General features: G+C 38.9%; 1 long non-coding RNA gene across 1 annotated transcript; it reads right to left on the bottom strand.

The window, feature by feature from the left end:
- Positions 1 to 5,640: 5,640 nt before the first annotated feature.
- LOC309611561 lies at positions 5,641 to 11,333 on the bottom strand. Its single transcript, XR_014234593.1, has 2 exons — positions 8,806 to 11,333; positions 5,641 to 7,521 (listed from the first exon to the last, which is right to left on the bottom strand). It is a non-coding gene; the product is annotated as an uncharacterized lncRNA (long non-coding RNA).
- Positions 11,334 to 12,397: the final 1,064 nt, after the last annotated feature.

Here is a 12,397-nt window from a genome sequence, read left to right as displayed (position 1 = left end):
GTTTAGGGCAGGAGGGGAATGTCTTGTTGGTCACGGAGACAGTGGGGGTAAGAGTGTTGAGATGACTATGAAGTATGCAGAGGCCACTGGCCTTACATAGCTCTTGCTGAAAGAAATTCCTCTTTCTATTCCAACAGGTGCCTCTTCAAACCTCACTCAACTCCATGAAGCCCATCACAAAAATACACAGTTTTATTTTTATCAAATTTTAGTGCCTGAAGGTATAATGCTTCCTCATAGTTTTCACTTCTGCTCTTCAAACCCTCACTTAGGAATCTGCAAGAAAGTCACCATTCCATCGGTCAACTAAGCACTAAGTTCTCTGTGATGAGCATCAACCAGTAATAGGCTACAGATCGAACACAGGAGGGCTCCTTAATCATGAAGAGTTTTAGTTTCAATTTATTCTATAGAGGAATATAAATCAGGTGTGAGGATATATTTAGGGATCCAGCATCCAGATTAGAGAAAGTTAGTTGACTGGTTACCCAGGTAATGAGTAATTACATAACAACAGGAAAAGTACTGACCTGATGATTTGTATGTGACCAAGGGTTAGGTTACTAACCATGATAACCGTCTACAGCTCTATGTTCGATTTTTCCAGTCTTCCCTGTTATTTGAGCCCTGAGGGCTAGAAATTAATCTAGAATAGGAGAGCTCCAAGAGTATCAGATCTGGGTACAATTTTGCCATCCTGTGGCAAAAAAAAAAAAAACCTGTAGAAAAACATCCTCCCCTGAGAAACTCAGTTTAGCCAACACATTGCTAGCTGAAATTCCTAACTGTGAGAAAGAGTAGCAAAGTTGCTAATCAGAATTCAAAGAAGGTGGAAACAATGTGATAATTTATACTGAAGGCTAAATTTAAAAGCAAGCTATACTAATACTAACCCCAAAATCTACTTAGCCCCTTCTCACATTTTTATTTCTTCCTGTGTAAATATGTACTGGGATGGCCAAGAAGTTCATTCAGGTTTTTCCATAACATCTTACGGAAAAACCCAAACGAACTTTTTGACCAACCCAATACCTCTTTTCCCTTTCTGCTTCTAATTTCTTTTATCTTGTATCTCTTTCATTTTCTCCTATTTTTCTCTTTTGTCACTTTTTTTCTGCTTCTCTCACTCTTTCCTTAACTTCATTATCTTCTTATTCCCCCCCTCCACTTTTTGTCACCTTCCCACAAGTCATTAACTGGCCTTTATCACAATATTAAGTATATTTTTATTATTGGCCAATAGTGTTAAAGACCGCTTTTGTTTCTTATTCCTTGGTCTTAATATAAAATTCAGATTAACTGAATGTTTCACATACAAATTCAAGTTATCTAACGTTTCCTGAACACTTGGTTTAGAGTGGGACTGGGAACTCTACATTTTTACCAGACATCACAGGTGATTCTGATGTGGGTGTTCAGTAGTAGATCACACTTACTGAAATCCTTTCTTATCTTTCTTATCTTTTTTTTCTTTAAATTTATTTATTTATTTTTGGCTGCGTTGAGTCTTCATTGCTGCGCACAGGCTTTCTCTAGCTGCAGCAAATGGGGGCTACTCTTCGTTGCAGAGTGCGGGCTTCTCATTGCTGTGGCTTCTTGTGTTGCAGAGCACGGGCTCTAGGCGCGCCGGCTCAGTAGTTGTGGCTCCCGTCAGTAGTTGTGTGCATGGGCTTAGTTGCTCTGAGGCATGTGGGATTTTCCCAGACCAAGGCTCCAACCCGTGTCCCCTGCATTGGCAGGCAGATTCTTAACCACTGTGCCACCAGGGAAGTCCCTCTCATCTTTTTTTATTCTCAATACTACCTTCCTTGTTACCAATTTATAAACCTCTTCTTTTCTTCTTAAACCCCAATATCCACTATCTATAGATGACCTTGCATATTACTTTACAGAGAATAAGGTAACTATGGTGAATTTCTTCAGTTTCCATCTTTTGACAACCACTAAGAATGTCTCTTGCTATTCTTTATTTTTCCTGAATTCATCCTTGCACCCCTCCTCTTTATATCAGGGGAAAGAGAACCTCTTATCCAAGGCTGACAGTGAGTCCTGCGCACGGATACCATCTGCAATTCCACCATTTGGAAGACAACTCCATCTCCTCCAATTCCCATCATTCTCCCTCCCTCTCTCCCTCCCTTTGTCCCTCTTTTTCACTCTCCCTTCCTCCCTCTCTCCCTTTTCTTCTTGCTCTAATAATTCCTTACCTTTCTTGTTGTGATTGTTGTTATTGTTATTATTATTATTGATATGAAGATTTATCTCTTACAAACTGATAAGCTTCTTGAGCACACCCCATATTTTCATCTTTGTATACCTACAAATCACCTAGTTCAATTCTTCAATAAATTTTGTTGAATAATTAGTTGAATTGGTTGCTTTGTCCTTATGTATGTTCCTCCACAGTGTTTTTCTGAATCACAGACGTGACAATCCTCATCCTGGATTAAGGAATTAGAATGGCAGCTGGATAGCTGTTCAGAAACCAGCAACATTCAGAAAATGTAATAAATGTTCCTATTCACAGTGGCAATTAAATCTGTAAGACATTTAGAAATAACTTTCTCAAGAAATGTGATATTTATATGTAGGAAACCACATCTACTGAAACATAAAAGAAACTAAAAAATTGGAAAGGCATATTTACCTCACTGGGAACTGAAGGAAGAATATCATAATAATGTCATTTTTTCCAAAATTACTTTATACTTTTTCAGGACATTAAAAATCCAACCCAGATTATGACAATACTTTTCATTACTTATCCAAGGGGAGGAGGAACCCATGGGAGAGTTCTGCCAATTACCAAGCATGTTCATTTCAATTATACACTTAAGGCCTGGGGAGCTGGCCACTGGATGGGTTTGGGTCCTGAACACAGTGGGTCCACTGTGAGTGAGACCAATATTAGGATTCCATTTATTACTGGCCCCCACTGACTCTAATGGCAGGGGCTATTGCAACACTTTTTTCAACGTCCAAATGTTCTCCAAATGAGTATTCCCTTTTCCCCAGTGTATGCTCACCTAAGTAAAAGTCCCTAAGTCACTTTGGAGAAGGATACGGGAAATCATTACTATAAACACTTGTCATGCTGTCCTAGGATCCTTCCTCAAGGTGACAGTGCATCTTTTTTAGGCAACTCTGAAAATTGCCTAGTTCAGGTCAAAATCATGCATCATGAGTTAGGGCTAGGGCCCTCAGCCTCTGATCATCCAGCTTCATTTCTTTTGGTTAAATAAATTAAGCATATCCTTATTGGCTGCCCACTATCTTGCCTGTAGGAATACTGTGTTCTGTTAACTATCTTTACAGCTCTATGCGGGTCAGGGCCCTTGGCTGTCACTCTGAAACTGCTACTCATTATGATTATTCTACTCATTTTGCTTCTGCTGGTTACATGCTGCCATTTTTGCCTCTGTTATTTCAGAATCCTTTCATACTCATTGCCACTAGGGCACCCAGTTCTAGAATAGCCCAGGATTGCAGCAGACAGCCACCACTGATCTTCTCAATGATCCTAAGGTCCCCTTCACCTTATTGCTTTGACAAGGTATCCACCATCTAAACACAGTTGACTAGTGCTTTAGCTGCTCACCTCTGAGCCTTTTAATCCCTTCTGTCACCATCTGCCATGGCAATTCTAGGCACTTCTCCTTCATTTAGTATGAGCTATCACTTTTTCCAAGCTTTCAACAACCATTCTAGAAGCATACTAGTGTTGTCTCCTGGAGTCCTTGCCAGGTCAGTAAATCCCGTGTGTTGGGAAAATGCTCTCATGCTGATAAACTCTCTTTTCTCCAATTTTATATTCTATCTTCTTGATTCAGCATCCTCAAAATCCAGTCCCATACACACTCTCCTGGCTTTTGGATGGGGACTGTCCCTTGGGAGAGGGTAACCTTGGGCAAGGCAGCTTTGTTTAGTAGAGGGCAATTTTAGCATCCACTAATGATTCTTGCTGGAAATAATTATTATCATGGCTGCTGAAAGGAGGTTTTCCAATTCCTTCATCACTTTAGTTTACATATTTCTAACACCCCAATATAACAAAACAGAGAAAATAGAGTGCATATAATATTTGAAAGAGAAAATATAATCCCCAAAATGAAAAATGGGATATATCTCCAAGAATCAAAGAAATGCAAATTATGACAGAATACAGTATTTCACTGAAGAAAATTGCAATTTAAAAAAATATCATACTCATTTTTGGCAAGGGCGTAGTGAAATGTGAATTCTCATTTCCTTGTGAAGGGAGTGTAAACTTGTACAATTTAACTCTGTGTATTGAGAAACAGGTAATTCCTTCTCTAGGACCTTCAAAAATTCCTTTCCATCTCAGTGTGCTTCCTTTTTTCCTCTTAAATTCAGATAAAATTAAATTTATACTTTTCATAAAAAGTTTTCTAAGTATATATCATCTCACCTGTCTTAGTAGCTCAGGCTGTCATAACAAGTACCTGAAATTTTCTTACTTGCAGTTGTGGAGGCTGGAAAGTCAAGATCAGGATTCCAGCACAGTTGCTCTCTGATGAGGGGTGTCTTTCTGGCTTATAGATGGCCATCTTCTCACTTATGTTCACATGACAGAGAGTGCAAGAGCAAGGAGGAAGGAGAGAGAGAGAGAAAGAGAGTGGGAGAGAGAGACCTTCCTCTTCTCATAAGGACACAGTCCTAACAGATAAGGGCCCAACCCTCATGACTTCATTTAACCTTAAGTACCTCCTAAAGATCCTGTCTCCAGATACAGATACCCTTGGGGGTTAAGGCTTCAACATATGAATTTTGAGGGGACAAAATTTAGTCTATAGCATCATCCCTTAAAATAATTACCTTTAAATATCTACCCTACTATTGGTATATTTGCAAAGAGAGTTGTCAGAAATAATATTTACATAGCATTAACTTTGGTGATTTCTGAATGATAAGAATTTTTTATTTTGGCTTTCCTCTGCACTTTTTTATCTATTGCTTGAATGTTTTTATAGTTACTTTTTTAATTATAAATTTTAAAAAACAGTGTCTTTTCAACAGTACCCTTTTTGTTTGCTATCACGTAGGCCTGATAGTGATGAAAGACTTCTTCATTGCCATGAAGACTCTTTGCCTCTAATTTATCAGTGTTTCTCAAATGTTCCCACCGAACACTCTTATTATGAGCACAAGAGAGGAGGAAGAGGTATGCAGTGGAAGGAATTTCTGAGGATATAACCAGAGGTATCCTATGTCAAGTATGAAATTTTTTAGAAGTCTTATGTTGTAATCTTTAATTGATTTTTCCATTTTACTCCATAATAGAGACCTGTTTGTTTCTGTATAGAAATAATACCTAAAATTACTTACCCTTGAGTAAAATTCATGTTCAAGGAAAACATATCATCATTTATCCTGGGGTTTTAAGTGTCCCTTGATTCAATCAGCTTACATCTGGGGGCACTCTTATGAGAGGTATTGGCCTAAGTTAATTATTAAAACTATCATTTGCCTGGACCTCTACAAATTGTAAAATACTTCCACATGAATTGGGCCTCTCAGCATCCTCTTTTCCAGGTTAAGTCTACTTTAGCTAATCTTTAATCCTGAAATCCCTCCAGGCTCAGTCTTAGGTCCCTTTCTCTTGTAATTTTATATTCTGTCCCTAGATGATCACTTTTTTTTTTTTTTTAACCATGGTTTCAATTACCTTGTACATTCCAGCGATACCCAAATTTACATCTTCAGAACCACCTACACAAGTAACTGCTTGCTTGACATCACATCTTGGGTGTCTCACAAGTATTTTAAGCTTTAAATATACAATATGGAATTCATGATCTTCCTCCAAATCTTGCCCTTCTGCATTCAAAAGCACCACCATCCATCTAGCTGTGCAAGCCAGAAACCGGTATTATTGATGACATCTCAGTATCCGCACCTAATATATCACCAATGTTTATCAGCTTCTAAAAATGCCTCTAGTTAGTCTATTTCTCACAAGTTCACTACCACCATCACCACCACCATAGCTTCCTAGTCAAAGTTATCATCATTTTTTCCTGGCTACTGAAATAGACATTTACATTTCTATTTTGATGTCTGGTAGGCATCTCAAAATTGATGTCCAAACAGAACTTTTGACCATTCACTCCAGCCTGTTCTTTTCCCATCTTCTTCATGGGAAATGGCATCAACATAAGTCCAGTTTCTCAGGTGAAAAGTGAAGAGAATTCTAGATTCCCCATCTTCTCTCACACCCTATACCTAATTCTCATTGTGTTCTGCTGACTATACCTTTAAACTATATGTCCATTTCATCTTTTCTCTTCATTTCCATTGTTAACACAGTATTTATTCAAAGCCACCATCACCTCTCAACTGGATTACTGCAGAAGCCTCCTAACAGGTCTACCTGCTTCTACTCTAGTCTCCTTGCATTCTACTCTCAATGAAATTCTTTTTAATACTATATATAAGATAATGGTGCAACCATACATGGAACTGACCACACTTAGAAAAAACATCCTTCAAGTCCTTATATTATCTGGTCTGTTTACCTCTCTGACATCGCCTCTTACCACCTCTCTGTGTTTCACTAGACACATTGGCTTTCTTTCTGTCCCTGAAACTCTGGAAGCTTGTTCCCACTTTAGGGCCTTTATACTGGTGTCTCCTCTGCCTAGAATGCATTTATACCAGTTTCTGGCATGGTTCACTCCTTTACTTCATTCATATCTCTGTTTAAATGCTGTCTCCTCACAGGGGCATCCTCTAGCTATGCTAGTACCTCCCAGTCACTTCACGTGCTCTTACCCTTCTTTTTTTTTTTCAGTAAACCCTAAATTATATATCTTTATTTGTTTACATGTTTACTGTTTATTGTCTGTTGTCCATATCCCTCACAAAGGCAGGGACTTCATGTATCTCATTCACCACTATATCCTCATTATCTAGCATAGTGCTTGCAAATAGCTGGTGCTAAGTAAATGTTTCTTGAATGAATGAGTGAATAAATGAATGACAACCTTATGAGTTAGGACTGATATTAATGTATACCTGTTTTCCAAATAAGTAAATGAAAGCACTGATGTTCATCCCAGGTTTTATAGAGCATTGCCTTCTTCCAAAGAAAATAGTAACAGCTTACATTACTGAGCTCATACTACATGCTAAGCATCATTCTAAGCACTTTATATATTTTGTGACAATCCTCTTAACAACCCTGTGAGGTAGGTACTATTATTTTCCTCATTTATTAATGAGGAATCTGTACAACTGAGTAACTCAGAAACTTACCCAAGGTTACAAAGCTAGTAAAGAGTAGATCTAAAATGTGAATCTAAGCATTTCTACTTTGGAGCCTGTGCTCTCACATACCTTATTAAATGTGTTAAATACATTAATAAAGGTGAAGCACTTAAAACAGTGTCTGGCACATAAGTGTTTGTAAAGTAGATATTAGTATTATTATTTTGCTTTGTTGGTAAAGTATTGTTCAAATATTTTCCCCATGTTTATTGGTTCTACCAGTTTGTGGTTTGCCTTTTTGTTTTCTTTTCTTTTTTTTTTTTTTAAGTTTTATTTTAAAAGTATGCATTTTATTTAAAAGTTAAAGCTTATTCTAGTTTTAAAAAAAGGCGTCCCTGTGTCTCTCCAGAGCACCACTGCATTCACCTGCACTAAAATGAGGGTGAAGGAATAAAGCCAAACTAACAGTGCTTCTCGTTACAAAGGCCAGGTTTGACTCTCACAGCTTTAGGCCCTGTAGCAGGATCTGAGGCGAAAAGTAAAGGCATCACTCTCCTGCAGTGCCAAGGAGCCTGGGGGAGAGTCAGCGGATGACGGCCCTTCACTCCTCGTCTGCTTGGCTCTGCCCTTGCCCCTGGGGCCCAGTCCGCTCCATGCAGCCCAGGGTGTTTCAGTCCCCTCTGTGGTGGGCCTGGGGGTCTTGTACAGCTCAGCGGTGTTGATCTCTGCCTCGTCGTACACGTCCACCTCCAGGAGCCTGATGAGCATGCGGAAGAGGATCCTCAGGAACTGCAAGTAGGAGCCAGTCTTCCCCACCTGCGGGGGCCCGGTCAGCAGCAGGCGGCGGGGATGGCAGGGCCGCGCGCCCGAGGCAGGGTCGGGCTGGTTGCCGTGGTCGGCGTGGTGCGGCCGCGCCGCGGTCCAGCGGCGGTAGTAGAGGGACTGCTCCTCGGCGCTCGCGTGCCCGGGCGGCAGCGGCCCCAGGGGGCTGGCCCAGGCCACGTCGGGGTGCGGCAGCAGGGCCGCGGACGCCGGCAGCTTGCCGCCCCGCCGCGAGCCCAGGAGGCTGTAGGCCGCCTTGGACAGGATCACGACCGGGGGCAGCGCGGCGTGCGCGCCCCGGCAGCCCGGCCCCGGCTGTCCCGGCCACCGCGGCGCCCCGGGCCCCGACGAGGACGACGACGGCTTGGAGGTGGTGCTGCTCGCCATCTGGGGGCCCAGGGAGTCACACTCCTGCTTCAGGGTCTCTCCGGCTCCCGCCAGGCCCGCCGAGACCCCTTCGTCCAGCCCCACGCTGTTGGCCGGGCTCCGGAAGCTGGGGGTCAGGGGCTGCTTCTGGGACTTGTCGGCGGTGCTGGACGAGCTCACCCCGTTCTCCATGATGGAGCCTCGTTTGGATAAGCCTTCTGATTGATTCCAGGACCCTGACCGACACAGGCTCACATCCAAGTCCTGCCCTAGTGCCACTCGCCTCCTTCTTGGGGTCCCAGGGCCCCACGCTTCTGGCTCTGGATACCTCCCCAGCGTGCAGCCCCTTCCACGGACGCCCAGACCAGCGTGGGAAGTGGCTCCGTGGGCCTTTTTGTTTTCTTAATGATGTTTTTCAATGAGCAAATATTTTTCATTCCGATGAACTCCAATTTATCATTTTTTTCTTTTATGTTTTGTGCTTTTGTTTTATCTAAGAAACCTTTGCATATGCCAGAGCATGAAGATTTTCTCTCCTATGTTTTTTCTAGAAACTCTAGAGCTTTAGATCTATATTCCTTTTTTCTCATGAAGATATTGAGTTGATCCACTAACATTTGTTGAAGAGGCTTTTGTTTTCTCCATTGAATTGCCCTGGCTCCTTTGTAGAAAATCAGTTGACTATATACGCATGGATCTATTTCTAGACTTCCATCTCTTCTTTTGATCTGTAAGTCTTTCTCTTTGATAATACCAAACTGTCTTGATTAAGGTAGCCTTACAGTATGTCAGTACAGTTATTAGTCCTTTAAATGTTTGAAACAGTAACCACTAACTTGGCTATTTAAATTTAAATTAATTAAATAAAATAAAATAAAATTAGAATTTCAGTTTTTTAGGTGCAAGAGCCTTGTTTCAAGTGCTTAACAGCCACATGAAACCAGTGACTGCTATATAGGACAGCACATAACTATAGAACACGTCCATTACCACAGAAAATTTTATTTAACAGTACTGTAGAAACTCTTGAAATCAGGTAGAACTTTATTCTTACTTTAAAAAATTGTTTTGGTTATTCTAGGTTCTTTGTACTTTCATACGAATTTAGAATCAGAGAGTCCACTTCTACAACAAAGCTGGTAAAATTTTGATTGGGATTGCATTGAATCTATAGATCAATTTGAGATGATCTGCAATGTTATCAAGTCTTCCAATTCACAAATATGGTATATTTCTCCACTTACATAGGTCTTCTTTCATTTCTCCCAGCAATGTGTTTTGTGTGTTTTCATATACAGGACTTGGACATCTTTTATTGTACATTGTTTTTGGCATTATTTAAATAAAATTTTATAAATTTCATTTCCAATTATTTGCTGTCAGTATATAAGAATACTTTTTGTATACTAATCTAATATCCTTTGAAACTGCTAAATTCACTTATTAGTTCTAGCAACTGCTCTGTAGAGTTCCAAGAATTTTCTACATAAATAACATATCAACTGCAAATAAGAACAACTGTATGTTTTCCTTTCTGATCTTTATGTCTTCTCAATCCTTTTCTTGACTTATTACAAAGCTGGTGTCTCTAGTACAATGTTTAAAAGAAATGTTGAAAGTGAGCATCCTTATTTGTCTACAGTTTCGGGGGGGGTGGAAATGCCCTGTATCAGTTTAAGAAAGTTCCCTACTGTTCCTATTTTTCTGAGAGTTTTTACTATGAATGTTAATGCTTTTCCTGAAAATATTGAAGTAATCACGTGGGCTTTTTCCTCCTTTGGTCTGTTAAAATGATTAACTACATTGACTAATTTTTATATGTCAAACCAACTTTGCATTCCTTCTGAGATAACCCAACCTGATCACCATGTCTTAACTTTTTAAATATATTGCTGTATTTGCTTTGCTAATATTTTGTTAAGAATTTTTATATCTATATTATTGAAGAAAGTTGGTCTATAAATTTCAGTTTTTGGGAATATCTTTGTCAGATTTTGGTATTAGGATGGCCTTATAAAATGAGCTGGGCAGGATTCTTCATTCTCTGTTTATTGAAATGTTATGTAAGACTGCAGTTATTAGTCCTTTAAGTGTTTCAGAGAATTCACCAGTGAAACCAACTTGGGCCTGAAATTTTCTCTTGGGGAAGAGTTTTGGTAACAAACTCGATTTTTAAAATAAATATAAGTCCATTTAAATTCTCCTGGTTTTTTTCTTATGTCAATATTAGTAAGTTGATCATTCAAGAACATTTTATTTAAGTGATCAATTTTGTTGCCAGGAAGTTATTCATAGTATTCTTTTAATGTCTGCAGACTTATGGTAATAATTCCCTTTTCATTCCTAATATTGATAAATTGTGTTCTCTTTTATCTTGATCATTTTAGATACAGGGTTGTCAATTTTGCTGATCTTTTCAAAGAATCACATTTTGGGTCTGTTAATATTTTCTATTATCTACTTTCATTCTGTTGACTATTTTTCTTTATTGCTTCCTTCATTCTATTCTTTTGGCTTACTTTGTTGATCTTCATCTGACCTCTTACAGGGGAAATTTAGGTCACCAATTTTAGATATTCTTATCTAAAATAAGAATTTAAAGTGATGCTTTCCTCTCAGTACAGCTTTAGCTACATCCAACAAATTTTGATATGTTGTATTTTTTGTTGTCATCAGTACAAAACATACTGTAATTTCCCTTATAATTTTCTCTTTGACTCATGAATCATTTAGAAATATGTTGTTTACTTGCAACATATTTGAGGTTTTCCTAGATTATTAATACTATTTATAAATAATTGATTTATTGTCAGAGGATACAGTCCATATAATTCTGATCCTTTAAAATTTATTGAGGCTTGTTTATGGTACAATGATTTTCTTAATGAATTTATCGCATGCACTTGAAAAGAATGTGTATTCTGGGCTTCCCTGGTGGCACAGTGGTTGAGAATCTGCCTGCCAATGCAGGGGACACGGGTTCGAGCCCTGGTCTGGGAAGATCCCACATGCCGCGGAGCAACTGGGCCCGTGAGCCACAACTACTGAGCCTGCGCGTCTGGAGCCTGTGCTCCGCAACAAGAGAGGCCGCGATAGTGAGAGGCCTGCGCACCGCGATGAAGAGTGGCCCCCACTTGCCGCAACTAGAGAAAGCCCTCTCACAGAAACGAAGACCCAACACAGCCAAAAATAAATATAAAAAAATAAATAAATAAATTAAAAAAAAAAAAAAAGAATGTGTATTCTGCAGTTGTTGGATGTAGTATTCAATAAATGTCAGTTAGTTCAAGGCTTTTAATAGTGTTGATCAAATCTCCTATGTATTTACTGATATTTTCTCTATTTGTGGTCTTATATTTCCTTGATGTCTAAAGATATTCTTTTCATGTGCTTAATGGTTATTTATAACTTTTTTGTGAGTTATCTGTTCAAATATCTTGGCCATTTTTCATCACACTGCAATAAGTTTGTCATTATTCAGTTATAAAATTTCTTTCTATACTCTGGATATGAATACATTGTCAGAGATATGAATTGTTAATATTTTCTTCAAGTCTATTACTTGATTTTCATTTTCTTAATGATATTTTTTAGAACAGAAGTTTTAAATTTTGAAGAATTCCGTTTCATCAAATTTTTTATGATTTGTGCTATTTTTGTCCTGAGAAATCTATATGGTATCCAGGCTCATGAAGATTTTTTTTCTGTTTTTCTTGAGAAGGTTTATAGTTTTATCCTTAATGTTTAGGCCTCTGATCCATTTTGAGTTCATTTTTATATATGATATGAGGTAAGGTTCCATATATGTTGAGTTTTCCATATATATTGAGCTTCTCCTGAATAATTTGTTAAAAAGACTCTTCTTTCCTCATTGAATTACTTTGGCAATGTATAGGAAATCAGTTGACTAGGGGTCTTTTTCTGGACTCTCCATTGTGTTCTACTGATCTGTGTTTTTATCCTTAGGTCAATACCACAGTGT

The sequence above is a fragment of the Balaenoptera borealis genome (genome assembly GCF_965194805.1).
Source record: "Balaenoptera borealis genome assembly, chromosome: 1".
NCBI lineage: Eukaryota > Metazoa > Chordata > Mammalia > Artiodactyla > Balaenopteridae > Balaenoptera > Balaenoptera borealis.
This window is presented reverse-complemented; position numbering and strand designations above follow the sequence as displayed.